Source organism: Centroberyx gerrardi, chromosome 4 (genome assembly GCF_048128805.1).
Source record: "Centroberyx gerrardi isolate f3 chromosome 4, fCenGer3.hap1.cur.20231027, whole genome shotgun sequence".
Taxonomy (NCBI): domain Eukaryota; kingdom Metazoa; phylum Chordata; class Actinopteri; order Beryciformes; family Berycidae; genus Centroberyx; species Centroberyx gerrardi.
Window position 1 is genome coordinate 352,776 of NC_136000.1, and position 19,283 is coordinate 372,058.

Here is a 19,283-nt window from a genome sequence, read left to right on the forward strand (position 1 = left end):
AGTTGGGTTCAGGTTGGTTCAGATGGTTCAGTTGGGTTCAGGTTGGTTCAGTTGGTTCAGTTGGTTCAGGTTGGGTTCAGGTTGGTTCAGTTGGTTCAGTTGGGTTCAGTTGGGTTCAGGTTGGTTCAGTTGGTTCAGGTTGGGTTCAGGTTGGTTCAGTTGGGTTCAGGTTGGTTCAGTTGGTTCAGTTGGGTTCAGGTTGGTTCAGTTGGTTCAGGTTGGGTTCAGGTTGGTTCAGTTGGTTCAGTTGGGTTCAGGTTGGTTCAGTTGGTTCAGTTGGGTTCAGGTTGGGTTCAGGTTGGGTTCAGGTTGGGTTCAGGTTGGTTCAGTTGGGTTCAGGTTGGTTCAGTTGGTTCAGTTGGTTCAGGTTGGGTTCAGGTTGGTTTAGTTGGTTCAGTTGGGTTCAGGTTGGTTCAGTTGGTTCAGTTGGGTTCAGGTTGGGTTCAGATGGTTCAGTTGGGTTCAGGTTGGGTTCAGGTTGGGTTCAGGTTGGTTCAGTTGGGTTCAGGTTGGTTCAGTTGGTTCAGTTGGTTCAGGTTGGGTTCAGGTTGGTTCAGTTGGTTCAGGTTGGGTTCAGTTGGTTCAGTTGGGTTCAGGTTGGGTTCAGGTTGGGTTCAGGTTGGGTTCAGTTGGTTCAGTTGGGTTCAGGTTGGGTTCAGGTTGGGTTCAGGTTGGGTTCAGGTTGGTTCAGTTGGTTCAGGTTGGTTCAGGTTGGGTTCAGGTTGGGTTCAGGTTGGTTCAGATTGGTTCAGTTGGTTCAGTTGGGTTCAGGTTGGGTTCAGGTTGGGTTCAGGTTGGTTCAGTTGGTTCAGGTTGGGTTCAGGTTGGGTTCAGGTTGGTTCAGTTGGTCCAGTTGGGTTCAGATTGGGTTCAGGTTGGGTTCAGGTTGGTTCAGTTGGTTCAGGTTGGGTTCAGGTTGGTTCAGTTGGTTCAGTTGGGTTCAGATTGGGTTCAGGTTGGGTTCAGGTTGGGTTCAGGTTGGTTCAGGTTGGGTTCAGGTTGGGTTCAGGTTGGGTTCAGGTTGGTTCAGTTTGGTTCAGGTTGGGTTCAGGTTGGGTTCAGGTTGGTTCAGTTGGTTCAGTTGGGTTCAGGTTGGTTCAGTTGGTTCAGTTGGGTTCAGGTTGGTTCAGTTGGTTCAGGTTGGGTTCAGGTTGGTTCAGTTGGTTCAGTTGGGTTCAGGTTGGGTTCAGGTTGGTTCAGGTTGGGTTCAGGTTGGGTTCAAGTTGGTTCAGTTGGTTCAGTTGGGTTCAGTTGGGTTCAGGTTGGTTCAGTTGGTTCAGTTGGTTCAGTTGGGTTCAGGTTGGGTTCAGGTTGGTTCAGGTTGGGTTCAGGTTGGGTTCAGGTTGGTTCAGTTGGTTCAGTTGGGTTCAGGTTGGGTTCAGGTTGGGTTCAGGTTGGTTCAGTTGGTTCAGTTGGGTTCAGGTTGGGTTCAGGTTGGGTTCAGGTTGGTTCAGTTGGTTCAGGTTGGGTTCAGGTTGGGTTCAGGTTGGTTCAGTTGGTTCAGTTGGTTCAGGTTGGGTTCAGGTTGGTTCAGTTGGTTCAGTTGGGTTCAGGGTGGGTTCAGGTTGGTTCAGTTGGTTCAGTTGGGTTCAGATTGGGTTCAGGTTGGGTTCAGGTTGGTTCAGTTGGTTCAGTTGGTTTCAGGTTGGGTTCAGGTTGGTTCAGGTTGGGTTCAGGTTGGGTTCAGGTTGGTTCAGTTGGTTCAGTTGGGTTCAGGTTGGGTTCAGGTTGGTTCAGGTTGGGTTCAGGTTGGGTTCAGGTTGGTTCAGTTGGCTCAGTTGGGTTCAGTTGGGTTCAGGTTGGTTCAGTTTGTTTCAATTGGGTTCCGTTGGGTTCAGTTGGGTTCAGTTTGGTTCAGGTTGGTTCAGTTGGTTCAGTTGGGTTCAGGTTGGTTCAGGTTGGTTCAGTTGGTTCAGTTGGTTCAGTTGGGTTAGGGTTGGTTCAGGTTGGTTCAGGTTGGTTCAGTTGGTTCAGTTGGGTTCAGGTTGGTTCAGTTGGTTCAGTTGGGTTCAGGTTGGTTCAGTTGGTTCAGTCGGTTCAGTTGGGTTCAGTTGGGTTCAGGTTGGTTCAGTTGGTTCAGTTGGGTTCAGGTTGGGTTCAGGTTGGGTTCAGGTTGGTTCAGTTGGGTTCAGGTTGGTTCAGTTGGTTCAGTTGGTTCAGGTTGGGTTCAGGTTGGTTCAGGTTGGTTCAGTTAGTTCAGTTGGGTTCAGGTTGGTTCAGGTTGGTTCAGTTGGTTCAGTTGGTTCAGTTGGGTTCAGGTTGGTTCAGGTTGGTTCAGTTGGTTCAGTTGGGTTCAGGTTGGTTCAGTTGGTTCAGTTGGGTTCAGGTTGGTTCAGGTTGGTTCAGGTTGGTTCAGTTGGTTCAGTTGGGTTCAGGTTGGTTCAGATGGTTCAGTTGGGTTCAGGTTGGTTCAGTTGGTTCAGTTGGTTCAGGTTGGGTTCAGGTTGGTTCAGTTGGTTCAGTTGGGTTCAGTTGGGTTCAGGTTGGTTCAGGTTGGTTCAGTTGGTTCAGTTGGTTCAGTTGGGTTCAGGTTGGTTCAGGTTGGTTCAGGTTGGTTCAGTTGGTTCAGTTGGGTTCAGGTTGGTTCAGTTGGTTCAGTTGGGTTCAGGTTGGTTCAGGTTGGTTCAGGTTGGTTCAGTTGGTTCAGTTGGGTTCAGGTTGGTTCAGATGGTTCAGTTGGGTTCAGGTTGGTTCAGTTGGTTCAGTTGGTTCAGGTTGGGTTCAGGTTGGTTCAGTTGGTTCAGTTGGGTTCAGTTGGGTTCAGGTTGGTTCAGTTGGTTCAGGTTGGGTTCAGGTTGGTTCAGTTGGGTTCAGGTTGGTTCAGTTGGTTCAGTTGGGTTCAGGTTGGTTCAGTTGGTTCAGGTTGGGTTCAGGTTGGTTCAGTTGGTTCAGTTGGGTTCAGGTTGGTTCAGTTGGTTCAGTTGGGTTCAGGTTGGGTTCAGGTTGGGTTCAGGTTGGGTTCAGGTTGGTTCAGTTGGGTTCAGGTTGGTTCAGTTGGTTCAGTTGGTTCAGGTTGGGTTCAGGTTGGTTTAGTTGGTTCAGTTGGGTTCAGGTTGGTTCAGTTGGTTCAGTTGGGTTCAGGTTGGGTTCAGATGGTTCAGTTGGGTTCAGGTTGGGTTCAGGTTGGGTTCAGGTTGGTTCAGTTGGGTTCAGGTTGGTTCAGTTGGTTCAGTTGGTTCAGGTTGGGTTCAGGTTGGTTCAGTTGGTTCAGGTTGGGTTCAGTTGGTTCAGTTGGGTTCAGGTTGGGTTCAGGTTGGGTTCAGGTTGGGTTCAGTTGGTTCAGTTGGGTTCAGGTTGGGTTCAGGTTGGGTTCAGGTTGGGTTCAGGTTGGTTCAGTTGGTTCAGGTTGGTTCAGGTTGGGTTCAGGTTGGGTTCAGGTTGGTTCAGATTGGTTCAGTTGGTTCAGTTGGGTTCAGGTTGGGTTCAGGTTGGGTTCAGGTTGGTTCAGTTGGTTCAGGTTGGGTTCAGGTTGGGTTCAGGTTGGTTCAGTTGGTCCAGTTGGGTTCAGATTGGGTTCAGGTTGGGTTCAGGTTGGTTCAGTTGGTTCAGGTTGGGTTCAGGTTGGTTCAGTTGGTTCAGTTGGGTTCAGATTGGGTTCAGGTTGGGTTCAGGTTGGGTTCAGGTTGGTTCAGGTTGGGTTCAGGTTGGGTTCAGGTTGGGTTCAGGTTGGTTCAGTTTGGTTCAGGTTGGGTTCAGGTTGGGTTCAGGTTGGTTCAGTTGGTTCAGTTGGGTTCAGGTTGGTTCAGTTGGTTCAGTTGGGTTCAGGTTGGTTCAGTTGGTTCAGGTTGGGTTCAGGTTGGTTCAGTTGGTTCAGTTGGGTTCAGGTTGGGTTCAGGTTGGTTCAGGTTGGGTTCAGGTTGGGTTCAAGTTGGTTCAGTTGGTTCAGTTGGGTTCAGTTGGGTTCAGGTTGGTTCAGTTGGTTCAGTTGGTTCAGTTGGGTTCAGGTTGGGTTCAGGTTGGTTCAGGTTGGGTTCAGGTTGGGTTCAGGTTGGTTCAGGTTGGGTTCAGGTTGGGTTCAGGTTGGGTTCAGGTTGGGTTCAGGTTGGTTCAGTTGGTTCAGTTGGGTTCAGGTTGGGTTCAGGTTGGGTTCAGGTTGGTTCAGTTGGTTCAGTTGGGTTCAGGTTGGGTTCAGGTTGGGTTCAGGTTGGTTCAGTTGGTTCAGGTTGGGTTCAGGTTGGGTTCAGGTTGGTTCAGTTGGTTCAGTTGGTTCAGGTTGGGTTCAGGTTGGTTCAGTTGGTTCAGTTGGGTTCAGGGTGGGTTCAGGTTGGTTCAGTTGGTTCAGTTGGGTTCAGATTGGGTTCAGGTTGGGTTCAGGTTGGTTCAGTTGGTTCAGTTGGTTTCAGGTTGGGTTCAGGTTGGTTCAGGTTGGGTTCAGGTTGGGTTCAGGTTGGTTCAGTTGGTTCAGTTGGGTTCAGGTTGGTTTCAGGTTGGTTCAGGTTGGGTTCAGGTTGGGTTCAGGTTGGTTCAGTTGGCTCAGTTGGGTTCAGTTGGGTTCAGGTTGGTTCAGTTTGTTTCAATTGGGTTCCGTTGGGTTCAGTTGGGTTCAGTTTGGTTCAGGTTGGTTCAGGTTTTGCTGATGGTTCAACAAGTGAAAACTTGTCCTCCTGATCTTTTCTGCTGAGAAACACATATCTTTCTTTTCTCTCTCTATTTTCTACCTTATTTGCATTTCAAGACATCATGTTAATTCCAGGAGATTTCCTGAGCGGCTGCTGCAGATGTTTGCATGGAGGTTTTGTTTCAGTTGGAATAATAATAATGACTCAAAGCGGAGCAGCAGTTATCCCAGATTAGCAGCTGTTTGGAGAGCTGCTGCGTTCTTCTAATACGGGTTTAAAACTGGATTTCCATCAGAGAAACAGATGGAACTGTAACATTTACATAAACTCAGAATGTTCTGGCTCGTTGTTTTCTGGCAAAGCTAGAAAGGAAAAACATCCACATCACCTGTAACATTGAAAACTAGGCATCTTCAGCCAGTCGGCAGCTGCGGTCACATGGTTCAGTCTGTGAACAGATCCAGGTCAGAACTTCAGTCTGAGCGGAGAATGAGATCCAGGACTTGTTGTTGGTTAGAGTGAGGCTCAGAGGAGGAAGATGAAAATAACCTCCAGAGTCACAGTCTGTTCTCTCTCTCTCTCTCTCTCCCGGCTGCTGGGAGTTTCCCAGTGAAACCAGTTTTCTGCTGGAGCGGTCGGAGGTGAAGAGCCTCAGACTGTCACTCATCCCAGTTGTGGGATTCAAACCAGCGACTTTATGATCACAAGCCTGTTGTGACCGTCAGGTGGCTGCTGACCGACCTGCTGTCTGTTTCAGTGTCAGGAGTTAAACTGAGCTGCAGCAGGTAAACCAGCTCTGTAATCCTGTGGAGGATAAACACAAATTCATCTTCCATGATTCTTAATGCAGAAAGCCGCTCTTCACCTGTCCAGCAGCTTCTGTCTTAACCGACTGCAGCATCTAGAAAAACATTTCTGGAGTTCAGAGGGCAAAGTGACAGTTTGACGGTCTGAGTGTGAACCGCAGAACAGACAGAAGCTGCAGCGTCTTCATGTCAGCTGATCAGCAGGAAGCTGCATGTTGGTCAAACAAACTGCATGATGGGAGGAAGTGATGTCAGCAAGGGTCAAATCAACTTTTACTTTTTACATTCAGACATTTACTGTCGACTTTCACATTTACTGCTGTTAACCTTCAGCTGGAGACTCAGTGAAGCAGCTGCTGCAGTAGAAACACAGTAGAAACACAGTAGAAACACAGTATCTAAACACATTAGAAACACAGTAGAAACACAGTAGAATAAGCTTCAGTTTCTGCATCTCTCATAGTTTCCTCTAAACAGATAATGAACATTATTAACATTATTAACATTATTAAGTTCCACAGACTCAGTGGATCTGAAACACTTTAAACATCCAGAACTCCCACTGGAATCCTCCAGCTGATCAAATGTCTGATTTAGAGGATGAGCTGCTGCTGCTGCTGCTCCTCCTCCTCCTCCTCCTCCTCCTCCTCCTCCTCCTCCTCCTCCGTGAAGTGTCTGCAGCTCAGTGAAGTTTATTGTTTCTGTGGCAGGAAGCAGAACTTTACTGAGCGACTCTTTGTTCCTGAACACCCACACACTGCCACACACACTGCAACACACACCGCAACACACACCGCAACACACACACTCCACTTCAACACACACTGCCACACACACTGCAACACACACTGCAACATACACTGCAACACACACCGCAACACACACTCCACTTCAACACACACTGCAACACATACTCCAACACACACTCCACTGCAACACACCGCAACACACACCGCAACACACACACTCCACTTCAACACACTCTGCAACACACACTCCAACACACATTCCACTGCAACACACACTGCAACACACAATCCACTGCAACACACACTGCAACACACACTCCACTGCAACACACACTCCACTGCAACACACATTGCAACACACACTCCACTGCAACACACACTGCAACACACACTCCACTGCAACACACATTGCAACACACACTCCACTGCAACACACACTGCAACACACACTCCACTGCAACACACTCCACTGCAACACACACTGCAACACACATTGAAACACACACTCCACTGCAACACACACTGCAACACACACTGCAACACACACTCCACTGCAACACACACTCCAACACACACTGCAACACACACTCCACTGCAACACACACTGCAACACACACTGCAACACACACTCCACTGCAACACACACTCCAACACACAATCCAACACACACTCCAACACTCACTGCAACACACACTCCAACACACACTGCAACACACAATCCAACACACACTCCAACACACACTGCAACACACACTCCACAGCAACACACTCCACTGCAACACACACTCCAACACTCACTGCAACACACACTCCAACACTCACTGCAACACACACTCCAACACACACTCCAACACACACTGCAACACACACTGCAACACACACTCCAACACACACTGCAACACACACTGCAACACACACTCCAACACACACTGCAACACACACTGCAACACACACTGCAACACACACTTCACTCCAACACACACTTCGCACCAACACACACTGCAACACACACTTCACACCAACACACACTGCAACACACACTTCACACCAACACACACTGCAACACACACTTCACTCCAACACACACTTCACTTCACAGGAGGACAGGAGGACAGTTGCTGGTTCAAATCCCCAGTAACTCTCCCTCCCTCTCAGCTGCTGTCAGTCAGCCCATGAGCAAGGCAGCGACGCCCGGCCGCTCGGTGACTCAGAACAGACTGGTTTTACTGGGAGGATCCCAGTGTGTGTCTGTGTGATGGAGAGCAGGACAGGAAAAGCAGCCGAGTCAGGAGCCACAGATCAGCAGCAAACCAAACAGCAGGGATCAGAGCTTTGTTTTGTTTAACGGATCATCAGACTGAAGACAGACATGAAAAGCCTGCTGTAATTAATATTCATGAGGGCAGAACGGTTCTGAACCTCGGGGGTCGGACGAGACTGTGATGGTTTTTCACAGTTATGAGATGAATTATGGAAAAAACTATATTTCTAGGATACAACCATATTACCATTTTGTTTTATTTTTCTAGTGAAATAATGAATATTTGCAGCCTCTGGGCTTTTTGTAATAATGAATCAGTAAAACTGCCTGAAAAGGGAAAATCAAAATGACATTAAAAGGACCATATCCGTGGATAATTGATAATATGGCAGGTCAAGCTGAAAACATGGAACTGTAATTTCAGTGTTTTTAGCTGTGACCGGCAGCTGATAATGGAAAAAGTTTGTTTCCATAGCAACCAGCTGCTACTATCAGCATACAGTGCTAAATACTAAAGTACTTAAGTACTGCTGTCCAACTGACACTTACTGTAGAAATCCACATCACATATGTTCTGTTTTTTCATTCTGTTTATTTTTTTAATGTTAAATCTCTGTGTGACTCTGGTAGTGTCTTGTGTTGTGTTAGACTCAGTGGAAAAAAAACAGCTATTTGTGGATCAGTTTGCCCTTCTTGCTGGTAGGATTGTCTAAAAAATCCACAAATAAATGCAAGCGATTCCACAAAGGCCAGGTGATGTTTACATGCAAAAAACATATTTGTGAACCAATTCTTTTGTTTGTAAAACACAAAACATATTTGTGGATCTTATTTTATTTGTGTATCATTCATATTATTTATTTGTGGATTTTATTTTATTTGTGACATGTTCACACTATTGATTATTTTATTTAATTTTGAAACAATAATACCTCCATACTCCTAAGGGGGTTTAGCAGAAAGGATTCAGATATCATTGATCTTAAATTAATACTAATTCTAGATGCGCTGTATTTCTCCAGAGTGAAGTTCGCTTGTTGGTATTTCTAACAGGAGAGTCTTTTGTAAGTTGAAGGATGAATGTGATTTTCTTGCTTTATTTAATTTACAGAAGAGTCTAGAATTCACAGAAAAGGCTTACAGGCAATTATACCCCATCACTCACTCACACACACACACACACACACACACACACACACACACACACACACAGTGAATCACAGTCCACCTACACACTGCAGCTAAATCCAGCTGTCAGTCGTCACTGCAGCTTCATGCTGTTCAGTTATTAAAGTGAAGCTTTCTGCAGCTGAACTCTGCTGAAACCTTCAGCTGTGACTCCTGGATCTGATGTGGACTCGGTCTGAACCGACCGGACAGCCGGCTCGACCCTCAGTTCAGTTTGGAGCCAGATGTTGCACCGCTTCAAAGAGTCAAGGTCCTGCGATGGAAAAAGAGAAAACGTTTTAAGATCTGATGGATCAACTGACGCCTCTGGATACTGGTGTTACTGGTGTTACTGGTAAACTGAAAACTGAAAACACGGCGCCATATTGGTCAGTAGTAAACGTTACCATGGTTACAGACATTATTTACAGGAGCGGAGTGACTCCTGTTGCTGTACAGACAGTGTGAACTAAACAGATGAGCGTTCACTCTCATTCAGATACAGCAGATCAGAACGGATCAGACGCTCCAGGAGAGCAGAGCATGCTGGGAGTTCGTCCTCTTCAGAAATCTGTCTTGTCCAGATCTGTCCTGCAACAACAACACAGATATGGAAGGTTAATATTTCAAAGCAGCTTTTTAAAGTCAGTAATCCATAGAAGAGAACATGGAAAACTCCAGCAGAGTATAATCCCAAATTCACTTTTGTTGGTGGAAACTAAACTGGAGGAGGAGGAAGAGGAGGAGGAGGAGGAGGAGGAAGAGGAGGAGGAGGAAGAAGAGGAGGAGGAAGAGGAGGAGGAGGAGGAGGAGGAAGAGGAGGAAGAGGAGGAAGAGGAGGAGGGCCTTCAGCCTTCAGCCTGAGAAACAAGGAACAGTTTTAAATTCTTCAGAAGCTTGAACCATGATTGGTCGACTTCATCTTCACTGCAGAACAAAACCAGAAGAGAAGAAGAACACAAACTCGTGTGGCTTCGTCCATTTTGCTGAATTTTTCATCATCAGACAAAAGTTAGAAATGAAACTTCTGTCAGCAGGTTTGTTCTGCACCAACCAGCGTTATTCTGTTGAAGTTATTCTTCATCATGGAACAACATTCTGCCTCCAAGCTCCTGCTAACAGTGAGAGTTAAAGCAGAGTCAGAGTGTCGAGCTCGCTCTGTGGGCGAGAGACATCAAACAACATAAACAAGTCTCCAGGTTTCACATCGCTGTGTTTCTCTGCTTCTCCTCTGCAGCGCCAGCTGAACCTGAAGCTCAACGTGGCCGCTCGTCTCGTCTCCGCCTTCCTCCCTGTTTTAAAGCAGAAGGGGGCGGAGCTTCAGCTTCCGCCAGCTAAATGACTGACAGCTGTCACTGAACATGACTGACAGACAGAAACTGTTTGACACTTTCACCACCAGAGAATAAAGTTAGTGTTTTAGTTTAGTTTGTTCTAACGGTCTGATGAGGAAACTGAACACAAATATAAATGCAACATGTAAAGTTTTGGTCTCATGTTTCATTAACTAAAATAAAACATCCACAGAAAGCTCATTTCTCTCACATATTGTACAGAAGTTTGTTTACATCTCTCTGTTACTGAGCATTTCTTTTTGCCAAGAATTTCACTCAATCTCATGATTTTTTGATATGAACTGTAAAATCTTTCAAATTGTTGGATGTTGCGTTTATATTTTTGTTCAGCTTACATGGCATCAGTGATAAAATGAGCTTCTCTCTCCTGATTGGTCCAACAGCAGGAAAGTCTGACCGGGCTGCACTGAGACAGAGGGGGAACAGGTTCATCCTGTGAAGCTGCAGAGACACAAACGCTCTGATGCAGAGGGAAATGAAAAGGAGGTTCGTCCGCATCATGAGGGAAACGACCAGCAGAACCAGTAGCGGCCTTAGCTATGTTTCACCCGTTTCAACTGAAACTCCCAACGGGCCCCGACTGACATGCAAGCATTGAATAATTCATTTCCATAATTCATTTTTTTATATATAAATATATATATATATATATATATTGTGGCGAGCTGTGGTTACTTCAATCAAAGATAACACCGGACACATTTCAAAGCTAACAGCTTTAGCTGCAGTTAGAACCAGTTAGCAGTTCAATATTCACAGCAAAACGGTAGGCGAGTCATTTCTTTCACTACGAACATTACTAACGGTGTCAACTAATACGAACTAGTAAATTCTCAAACTAAAGCAAATACACATCATTAAAAGAATCTCTATAAGCAGTTATTTAGTGTTAAATAATCCTACCAGGCCAACAGAGCGTGAGTAACGAGCTCTCCTGACGGAGCTGTCCACGCTGCTGAAAGAGCCAAGCACAGTTCACTGTAAACAACCAGCAGTTTCAGACACTTTTCATTCAGCAAAATATGGCATTGCTTTTGTTGTTAATTTAATTTGAGGGAATTGTTTAAGTTGTTTTTATGTCAGCTGATACATAACACACAGGCCTGGTGCTATTCAATGCAGACTAGTAGTTGCCGAGATGGGCGAGGCTTCTCCTCATGCCAAAGCAAAAATGTCATTGTTTCAGTTTTAAATTGTTTGGTTTGTAATTGTTTGTTTGAATTATTTGGATTATTTCTATGTTGAGCTGTCCATGATGCTGAAAGTGCACATAATGCATTTAAGTTGAAGTCCGAAAATATACCATTATTGATGCAAACCAACTTGAATCCTCTCCTTTTTTTCTCTTTTCTCTTATGTTTTTTTTTCCGCACATTAGCTCTTGAAACGAGCCCCCGGATGCTTAAGGCCGCCTCTGAGCACAAGGCATGATGGGAAGATTCTTTAACTAACTTGGTTCTTTCAGGCTGACAGCGGAGAATCGATTCAGTTTTGCAGCCAGCAGCAGGTTCAGGTTCAGGTTCAGGTCCAGTCTGGTCTCAGATAATGAGAAGTTTGGTGAACTGTGTGTCGTTATTTGGTGCCACTAGAGTTCAAAGGTCATCGCTCACCTGGATGAACCAACTGACTGGAGGAGGAGGAGAAACCGGTCTGAGCAGGAGGGAGGAACGCAGACTCAAGTTGTTTTGAACAGACCTGATCCTCATAGAACCTGAACCAGCTGGAGGTTCCTCACTGTGTTAGGGTTATTTATTTCAGACTCTTTAATGTCTTATAAGGCATTAAAGAGTCTGAACTACAGACTGAAGTCTTCTGTCTGTCAGACTGAGCTCCACAGCAGCAGATGTACAGGAACACACACACACACACACACGCACACACACACACACACACACACACACACACACACCAAGTCTCCATTCACTGCACTGTGATCATAACTGTGTTGTTATGTATGGATGGGTAATTGTCTTGACAGCTTATTATAGAAGCAGAATTTAATTACATGAGACATGAGAGGCTGTGATGCCCCCCCCCCCCCTTCTCTTTTTTATTTTGGGTCACAGTGTGTGTGTGTGTGTGTGTGTGCTGGGGGTGGGAGTTTGGTGATTACAGTGAAACCACATTCATTCACTCAGGATGAGTCTTTATACTGGAACAGGGTGGAAAACATCCCGTCTCTTTGTCTCTCTCCATCCTTCAGACTCTCAGGAGCGTTTGATATTTGTTCTTTCTGTTGAGGCTTTGTAGTTTTCTAACAAATCTGCTGCCAACAGGCTGCAGCTCCATCATGGAGGTGGAGAACTGGATGTGAAGGCTAAATATTTAACAACCTGGCTGGTAAAAGTGAATAGTGTGATAAGGTGGATTTGGTTACTGTGACACAGTAAACTGTCTTGTCTTTAGCCCTAGTCTCTACTCCAAAACACTCTGAGTTGTAGCTTGAGAAGAGTCAGCTCAGTTAACCTGAACAAACTGTTAGCTAGCTAACTAGCCGGCAAACACACTGATGTTAATGTGAACACGCTAACGCTAGCCGCTACTAGATACGTTAGCTAGTGTGCTAATCAGATGTGTTAACAACAAGACAGTGATGTTAGCTGACCAGATGCTATGGTTAGCTAGCTAACAAGCTGACATTATCTAAACACTAAATCAATCAGATGGATCAGTGATGAAATGATCAGTTCAGTCAGAAACAGACAGAAATGAACAGAAACAGAGCTGAGGACCTCCAAGATGGCCGCCATCATGTCCCCAGACCGAGACACACAGCTGATCATCCTCAGCTTCATCACACAGCTGATCGTCAATCAATAATAAACAACTGTATAAAGCTGTCATGATGTCAGATCTGTCAGATCTTAAATCTCAGCAGATTCTCAGCAGTTTTCTGTGAAGTTCCACCAGAGCATCACTGACTTGACCTTTAACCTTTTAAACCCTGCCAGTGAAAATGACACATTAGGACAAACCTTCACATTTACAGATAATAGATTATTAGTCAATATATTCATAATTTGTCAAAGTGATGCTGTCAGGTGCCTCATGATGAATGGAAGGTCAGTCAGTTTGTTTCTTTAATTTTGTCCCATAAAAGCTTAAAAGCAGCTGACTGTGCAGATTTTAACAGTTTTCTCCTGATTCCCTCTGGACTTCAGACTGGATCTGAGTTTCTGATGAAACCGCTGAACTGAAGCACAAAACAAATTCATCTTTGTCTGAAAACAAGTTTCCAATTTTGTGTCGCAGGTTTTTTCAGCTCAGTCTCTGGCAGGAAAACAGTTTCAGTGCGATGGATCAGTCTCCATCATGTCAAATGTCTTGTGATCATGGATTTTGTCCAAAGCCAAAAGCTTTGTTTTTGTTGTTTTGTTGTTTGTTTTATTCCTAAAGTCTGTCCAGTATTCAGACCGACGCTCCTCAGTCTCCTTTCAGTTCAGACTGCTGACACTGCAACTTTCTCTTCTTTCTTGTTTTAGACTCAGATGTTTCCAGAAGGAAACACTTGGAGAATCTGCACTGTTTGCATTTCTTCTCTCCTTTGTCTCTGTTTGGATCATTTGAATGTGCAAATAAACTAAACTAAACTAAATAAGAAGAAAGACTAAAAGCTTCCGCAGTGTGAGACCTGCAGCAGGATGAAGACCTGGTCCAGGAGAGGAGCTGCTCATCATCACTGGAACAAAACAATGCCACCCCTCTTTTATTTAGTGTAGAAGACAGAGGAGGAACAGAGGAGGAGAGGAACAGAGGAGGAGAGGAACAGAGGAGGAGAGGAACAGAGGAGGAACAGAGGAGGAGAGGAACAGAGGAGGAGAGGAACAGAGGAGGAGAGGAACAGAGGAGGAACAGAGGAGGAGAGGAACAGAGGAGGAGAGGAACAGAGGAGGAGAGGAACAGAGGAGGAACAGAGGAGGAGAGGAACAGAGGAGGAGAGGAACAGAGGAGGAACAGAGGAGGAACAGAGGAGGAACAGAGGAGGAACAGGGGGGAACAGAGGAGGAACAGAGGAGGAGAGGAACAGAGGAGGAACAGAGGAGGAGAGGAACAGAGGAGGAGTGAGGAGAGGAGGCTTCCTGCTCCTCAGCTGATGACTTCAGTCTGACAGACAGCAGATGAACACATGAAACAAGAACCAGCAGAGAGAAAACAAAGTGAAGAAGAGCAGAAGACAAACTGTCAGCTGCTTTTCTTTTTCCCCTTTAATTCCCATATTTTTACATTTGTGTTGTTTTGTCTCAGGTTTATTTATTTTTACTGCCGTCCTTGGCTTCACTTTTATTTCTTTCACTGCGGCTTTGTGCATTTTTCTGTCTCCTGATTTGAAATTGGTATATTTCTGAATTCCTGACTGGTCCAGCAGCTCAGATGATCTTCCAGGAGAGTTTTCTATATGAAGGTCTGAAGACCACAATCATCATCAGACTCTTCTTCATCCCCCTAATTAGTTCTGTTTTCCCTCCCGTCTGTTTGTCTGTTTGTCAGCAACAAATCTAAAAAAGTTACAAACAGATTTGAACTCTGGCAGACAGACCAAAGATCAGCTGATCAGATCTGATCTGGATCTGGATCTGGATCTGGATCTGGATCTGGATCTGGGATTTCCACCGTTAGACATTTTTTGTTTTTTCACCAGAACTATTTCACTGCGTTCCTGTGCATCCAAACTTCCCAGTCGGCTGCTGAACAGCATTTCAGCTTTCTGATGCTGTTTTGTCAGAAAATTAAACCCAGAAGACAGAACAAACAAACAAACAAACAAACAAACAAACAAACAAACAAACAAACAAACAAACTGTTCGGAGGCTGCAGGTCAGAGGTGGAGGAGGATTCTGACCTGCAGAGCGGTCAGAGATCATGAATAATGTAAACAGAGTCAGCTTGGATTTTACTTATAATGCACTTTCCATTAAAAGCGGTTGGTCTTGTAATCCACAGTGACAGGAGGAGGTGAGAGGCTTTATTGATCAGGCTTTATTGATCAGGCTTTATTGAGTGTGTGTGTGTGTGTGCGTGTGTGTGTGTGCGCGTGTGTGTGTGTGTGTGTGTGTGTGGTCGTGTGTGTGTGTGTGTGTGTGTTGTGTGACACAATGAAGACAAGCTTGCTTGTCCGGTTTCTTCTTCTGTTAAACTGCAGTGAATTGCACGGTTGCAGACAGGAGTGCTAACGTTAGCTAGCTTGTACCTTTGTATGGCGAAGCTAAGCTAGGAGTTTTCCACCCGCGATGTTATTAACATTCTAGAAACGACTGTCTGCACTACAGTGAAGAATATGAATTCTTCCCCAGTGTCACAGTATTTTATGGGATGTCAGAGTTCGCTGAAGGAACCACGGCATACTTCCCTCAAAATTGGCTCAAATGAGGTCCCTTGAAAGGATGCTTTCTATGGATCCTGTACATGTGAGACAACCTAAAACTTGAAAAGTTTCACTTCCCACGTAGAAATGCTACCAAAAATATGTTTTCTTCCATTTGGGACAGAGCCACTGTTTATCTAGCAAGCTTTTCACTAATAAGTGGGTCTGTAACCGGCTCAGCTGCAGGAGCTCACATCACGTTCTGGTTCTGATGCTGATGTCCTCCTCCTTACAGCTGGAGCAGCGACAGACACACTTTAGTTTGTCTGAGGTGTTTTTCTCCTGTGTATTTTGCTATTTACCTTATTGTTACTTATCCTGTTAAAAATAACCTATCCAAGCATGCTTACTTTCCATCTTCAGGTGTGGACTGCTGCAGCGGGACAGTGAGTCTTCCTCTCTGTTCTTCTGTTAGACTTCCAACCAGAAGAGAAGAGCTGCAGCGGGACAGTGAGTCTTCCTCTCTGTTAGACTTCCAACCAGAAGAGAAGAGCTGCAGCGGGACAGTGAGTCTTCCTCCCTGTTCTTCTGTTAGACTTCCAACCAGAAGAGAAGAGCTGCAGCGGGACAGTGAGTCTTCCTCTCTGTTAGACTTCCACCCAGAAGAGAAGAGCTGCAGTGGGACAGTGAGTCTTCCTCTCTGTTAGACTTCCACCCAGAAGAGAAGAGCTGCAGCGGGACAGTGAGTCTTCCTCTCTGTTCTTCTGTTAGACTTCCAACCAGAAGAGAAGAGCTGCAGCGGGACAGTGAGTCTTCCTCCCTGTTCTTCTGTTAGACTTCCAACCAGAAGAGAAGAGCTGCAGCGGGACAGTGAGTCTTCCTCTCTGTTCTTCTGTTAGACTTCCAACCAGAAGAGAAGAGCTGCAGCGGGACAGTGAGTCTTCCTCTCTGTTAGACTTCCAACCAGAAGAGAAGAGCTGCAGCGGGACAGTGAGTCTTCCTCTCTGTTCTTCTGTTAGACTTCCAACCAGAAGAGAAGAGCTGCAGCGCCTCACTACCTGAGAGAGGATCCAACTTCATCAAAGTCTGTGAGGTGCGTTACACATGCGTAACACTTTTGAAGGGCACACTAAGAAATGCATATGGAATTTATTTTTTCTTAAAGGTTAAATGTTAATATTTCTGGTTTACTGAAGCATAATATGACTAGAAAATAAAATCAGCAGGTTCCTGAATGGTAGTGAGTAAAACAAAGTGAACAGCCATGGCACACAGAAGAAGTTGATGTTTTCACCCGGCTCCACGATCTGCCCCACCCAGTCTGTGATGTCACTATACTTCTGTCTAGGAAAAAAAAAGGTACTCTGACATCACAGACCGGTGTGGGGCAAGATATCAACCACTAGAGTACCAAAATGACCCTGTGTGTAGTCACTCTTTAAAACTGAGTTTCAAGGATCACAAAAACCCTCTCCAGTTTCTATTTCTTTATTAGGATAACTTTCTATTTTTCTATTTTCTAGTTTCTCGATTAGGATAAGTTGTTTAAAACTGGAGGCACATACCATGTAGCTGAATATTTGAATTATAAGATGAAAATGATGTATATTCATGTTAAAAAAAAAAAGACATACCAAAACACCCATATTTGTTTTCATTTGTAAAAACATTTATTTTGATTAAAAAATGTACAAAAATGCGTGTCTAAACAGAACAGTAGGCCCTGACATGGCATCTTCAAACGGTAAAAGAGAATTACTGAAAACTGCCTGGTTGCAGTTTTCAGTAATTCGGCACCGTCGGTTTGAGTAGAATCAAGTAGAGTACAATTTAAATACCATTTCATTGTCCAAATATGTCCAGTTGGCTTTCTTCATAATATAAAAGAAAACATGACCGTAACATCAATTAAGTGTCATATCATTGACTTTATAGAGTTCATATGTTTTACTCAGTAAATGTTGCTAACATTATGTAGAACAGTAACTAAGTCAGCTTGTTTATTTAGTTACAGCACTAGCTTTTATACCCTAACAGGCCGCTTCACAGCAGACATGTTTTTACATGACATCTACATGACATTCACCTAGAACTTGATGGTTCATGTGATCAACTGTCTAGAAACTGAACATTTTTTATTTACCTACGAATTCAGTCATTCATTCATTCACACTCCATGTCAGGGTGAGGGATGTTTCAGCAGCACCAGTCCACTTGTTTTTTACAGTCTTGTGGTGGATTTTTTTTTTGCACTGTGACCCAATGGATGTAATGTTCATCACACAATACAATGAGGGACAGTGATAAAAAAGACACAGAGACTCTGGGGCGAATTCACAAAAGGATTGTGCGGCTTTTGCTGACGCTAAGCCTGTGCAAATAAGACAAAAAGAAACCGTGTAATTCACAAAGCACTCGCAAAGGGTGAAATGCCCCGCTAACTGCGCTGCCACGCAAATAGCGTCTCGGTGCTCCTGTGCTATTTGCACGTATTTAAATTAGGTAATATGCATACATTTGGCGCAAAATTGGCCCCTTTCTATGCAAATGAGCCTCATTGCAAAAACAGTCCAATTCACAAAGGTCGGCGCTAATTGCCACACGCAGTTAGAGTGAAATTATTAGCGTCTTCAGAGAGTTGGTGGTAACTGAAGCGCATTTATAAGGGGAGTCACGCCCAGACTTTATCACTTGTTGATTTAACTGAGAATTGAATTGAATTGACCTTGCAAATGTCTCTGCAACAATTCCACCTTTGTGTGACCTAAAAAATAAAATTGTCTGTAAATACAGTCTGTAAATAATATTTTGACATTATTATTATTATTACTATAGAACTTTAACACAGATTGCTTCACAAACAAAAGCAAATAAATCAGTACAACCAAACAATCAATACAACTCAATTTCTCACTCTGAAAATATTTTCACTTATCTCACTAGTCAGCACAGTGGGCTTTATTTTGGCCTAAAGATTCATGAACAGCACCATGGACAGCTCCGCTCAAACTCATTTACAGTATTACCTCCGCCAAGGAGGTTATGTTTTCAGTGCGTTTGTTTGTGTGTTTGTTTGTCTGTCTGTCAGCAGGATTACGGAAAAACTACTGGCCCGATTTTCATGAAACTTGGTGGAAGGGTGTAGCATGGGCCAAGGAAGAACCCATTAAATTTTGGAGCGGATCCGTATATTGGTTGCGCTTGCACATTTGCATATCATAGAAGACTGGATTGGCCTTGGCGGAGGTCTGCGCTCTCCGAGTGCCCTTCTAGTTTATTTTGGGATGCAGTGAGATGCAATGACAAACAAAGGATGCAGTGACAGGATGCAACTGTGTCATGAAAAATAAATGAATAAAGCTCCCCTACATTCTCCTTTGTTCTCCGCTTCAAATCATGCCATCTTCTTTTGCAGTCTGAAGGTGCGTTTGGAAACACCAACAGCACTGACAGACTGGGATATTAAATCCCAAATATGGTTTCTCCCAGTCCCGGTTAAATTTCTTGCCTGAAGTTTTGAGGAATGCCTCTGCAGCTCGTCCGTCAGGACTTGCAGCTCGCGGTCTAAAAAAATATTTTTTCTCTAAGGCAACATTTATACTTTGCCACATTGATAATTGCTATCAGACGCAAAACAGGTGCAAATTTTCTCTGCTCGTTAAAGGGTTTTAACTGTTAATTTAACTCTGTTAATATAAAATGTGTCATATCGCTCTCCTTCGGGGGTCATGGATGAAGTTCGGAGTCACTTGGTGTTAATTTGAGGATATATCATAATGCTGTCCTCGTTGTGCCCGAGTCTGTAAATGATGAAGTTTGGAATATGGTACACACACAATAATTGAATGCTGAATGATCTTTAGGCTGCTGATTCGGAAGAGGAAGCTGTGAAGGGAGCGGACGAGCCTACTCTTCATCACTGAAGAAGCTGGAGGTGAAGAAGACCTGCTCTCCGAGGACGTCGATGACGTTTCTGTGATCCTGGAGGAGAAGATTGTTCTTCATGAGCTGAGAGCTGTACCACACTGATGGCTCTTCTTTATATCCTTAACAGAGACTGTCCCAAAGGACTTCAGCTTACTTT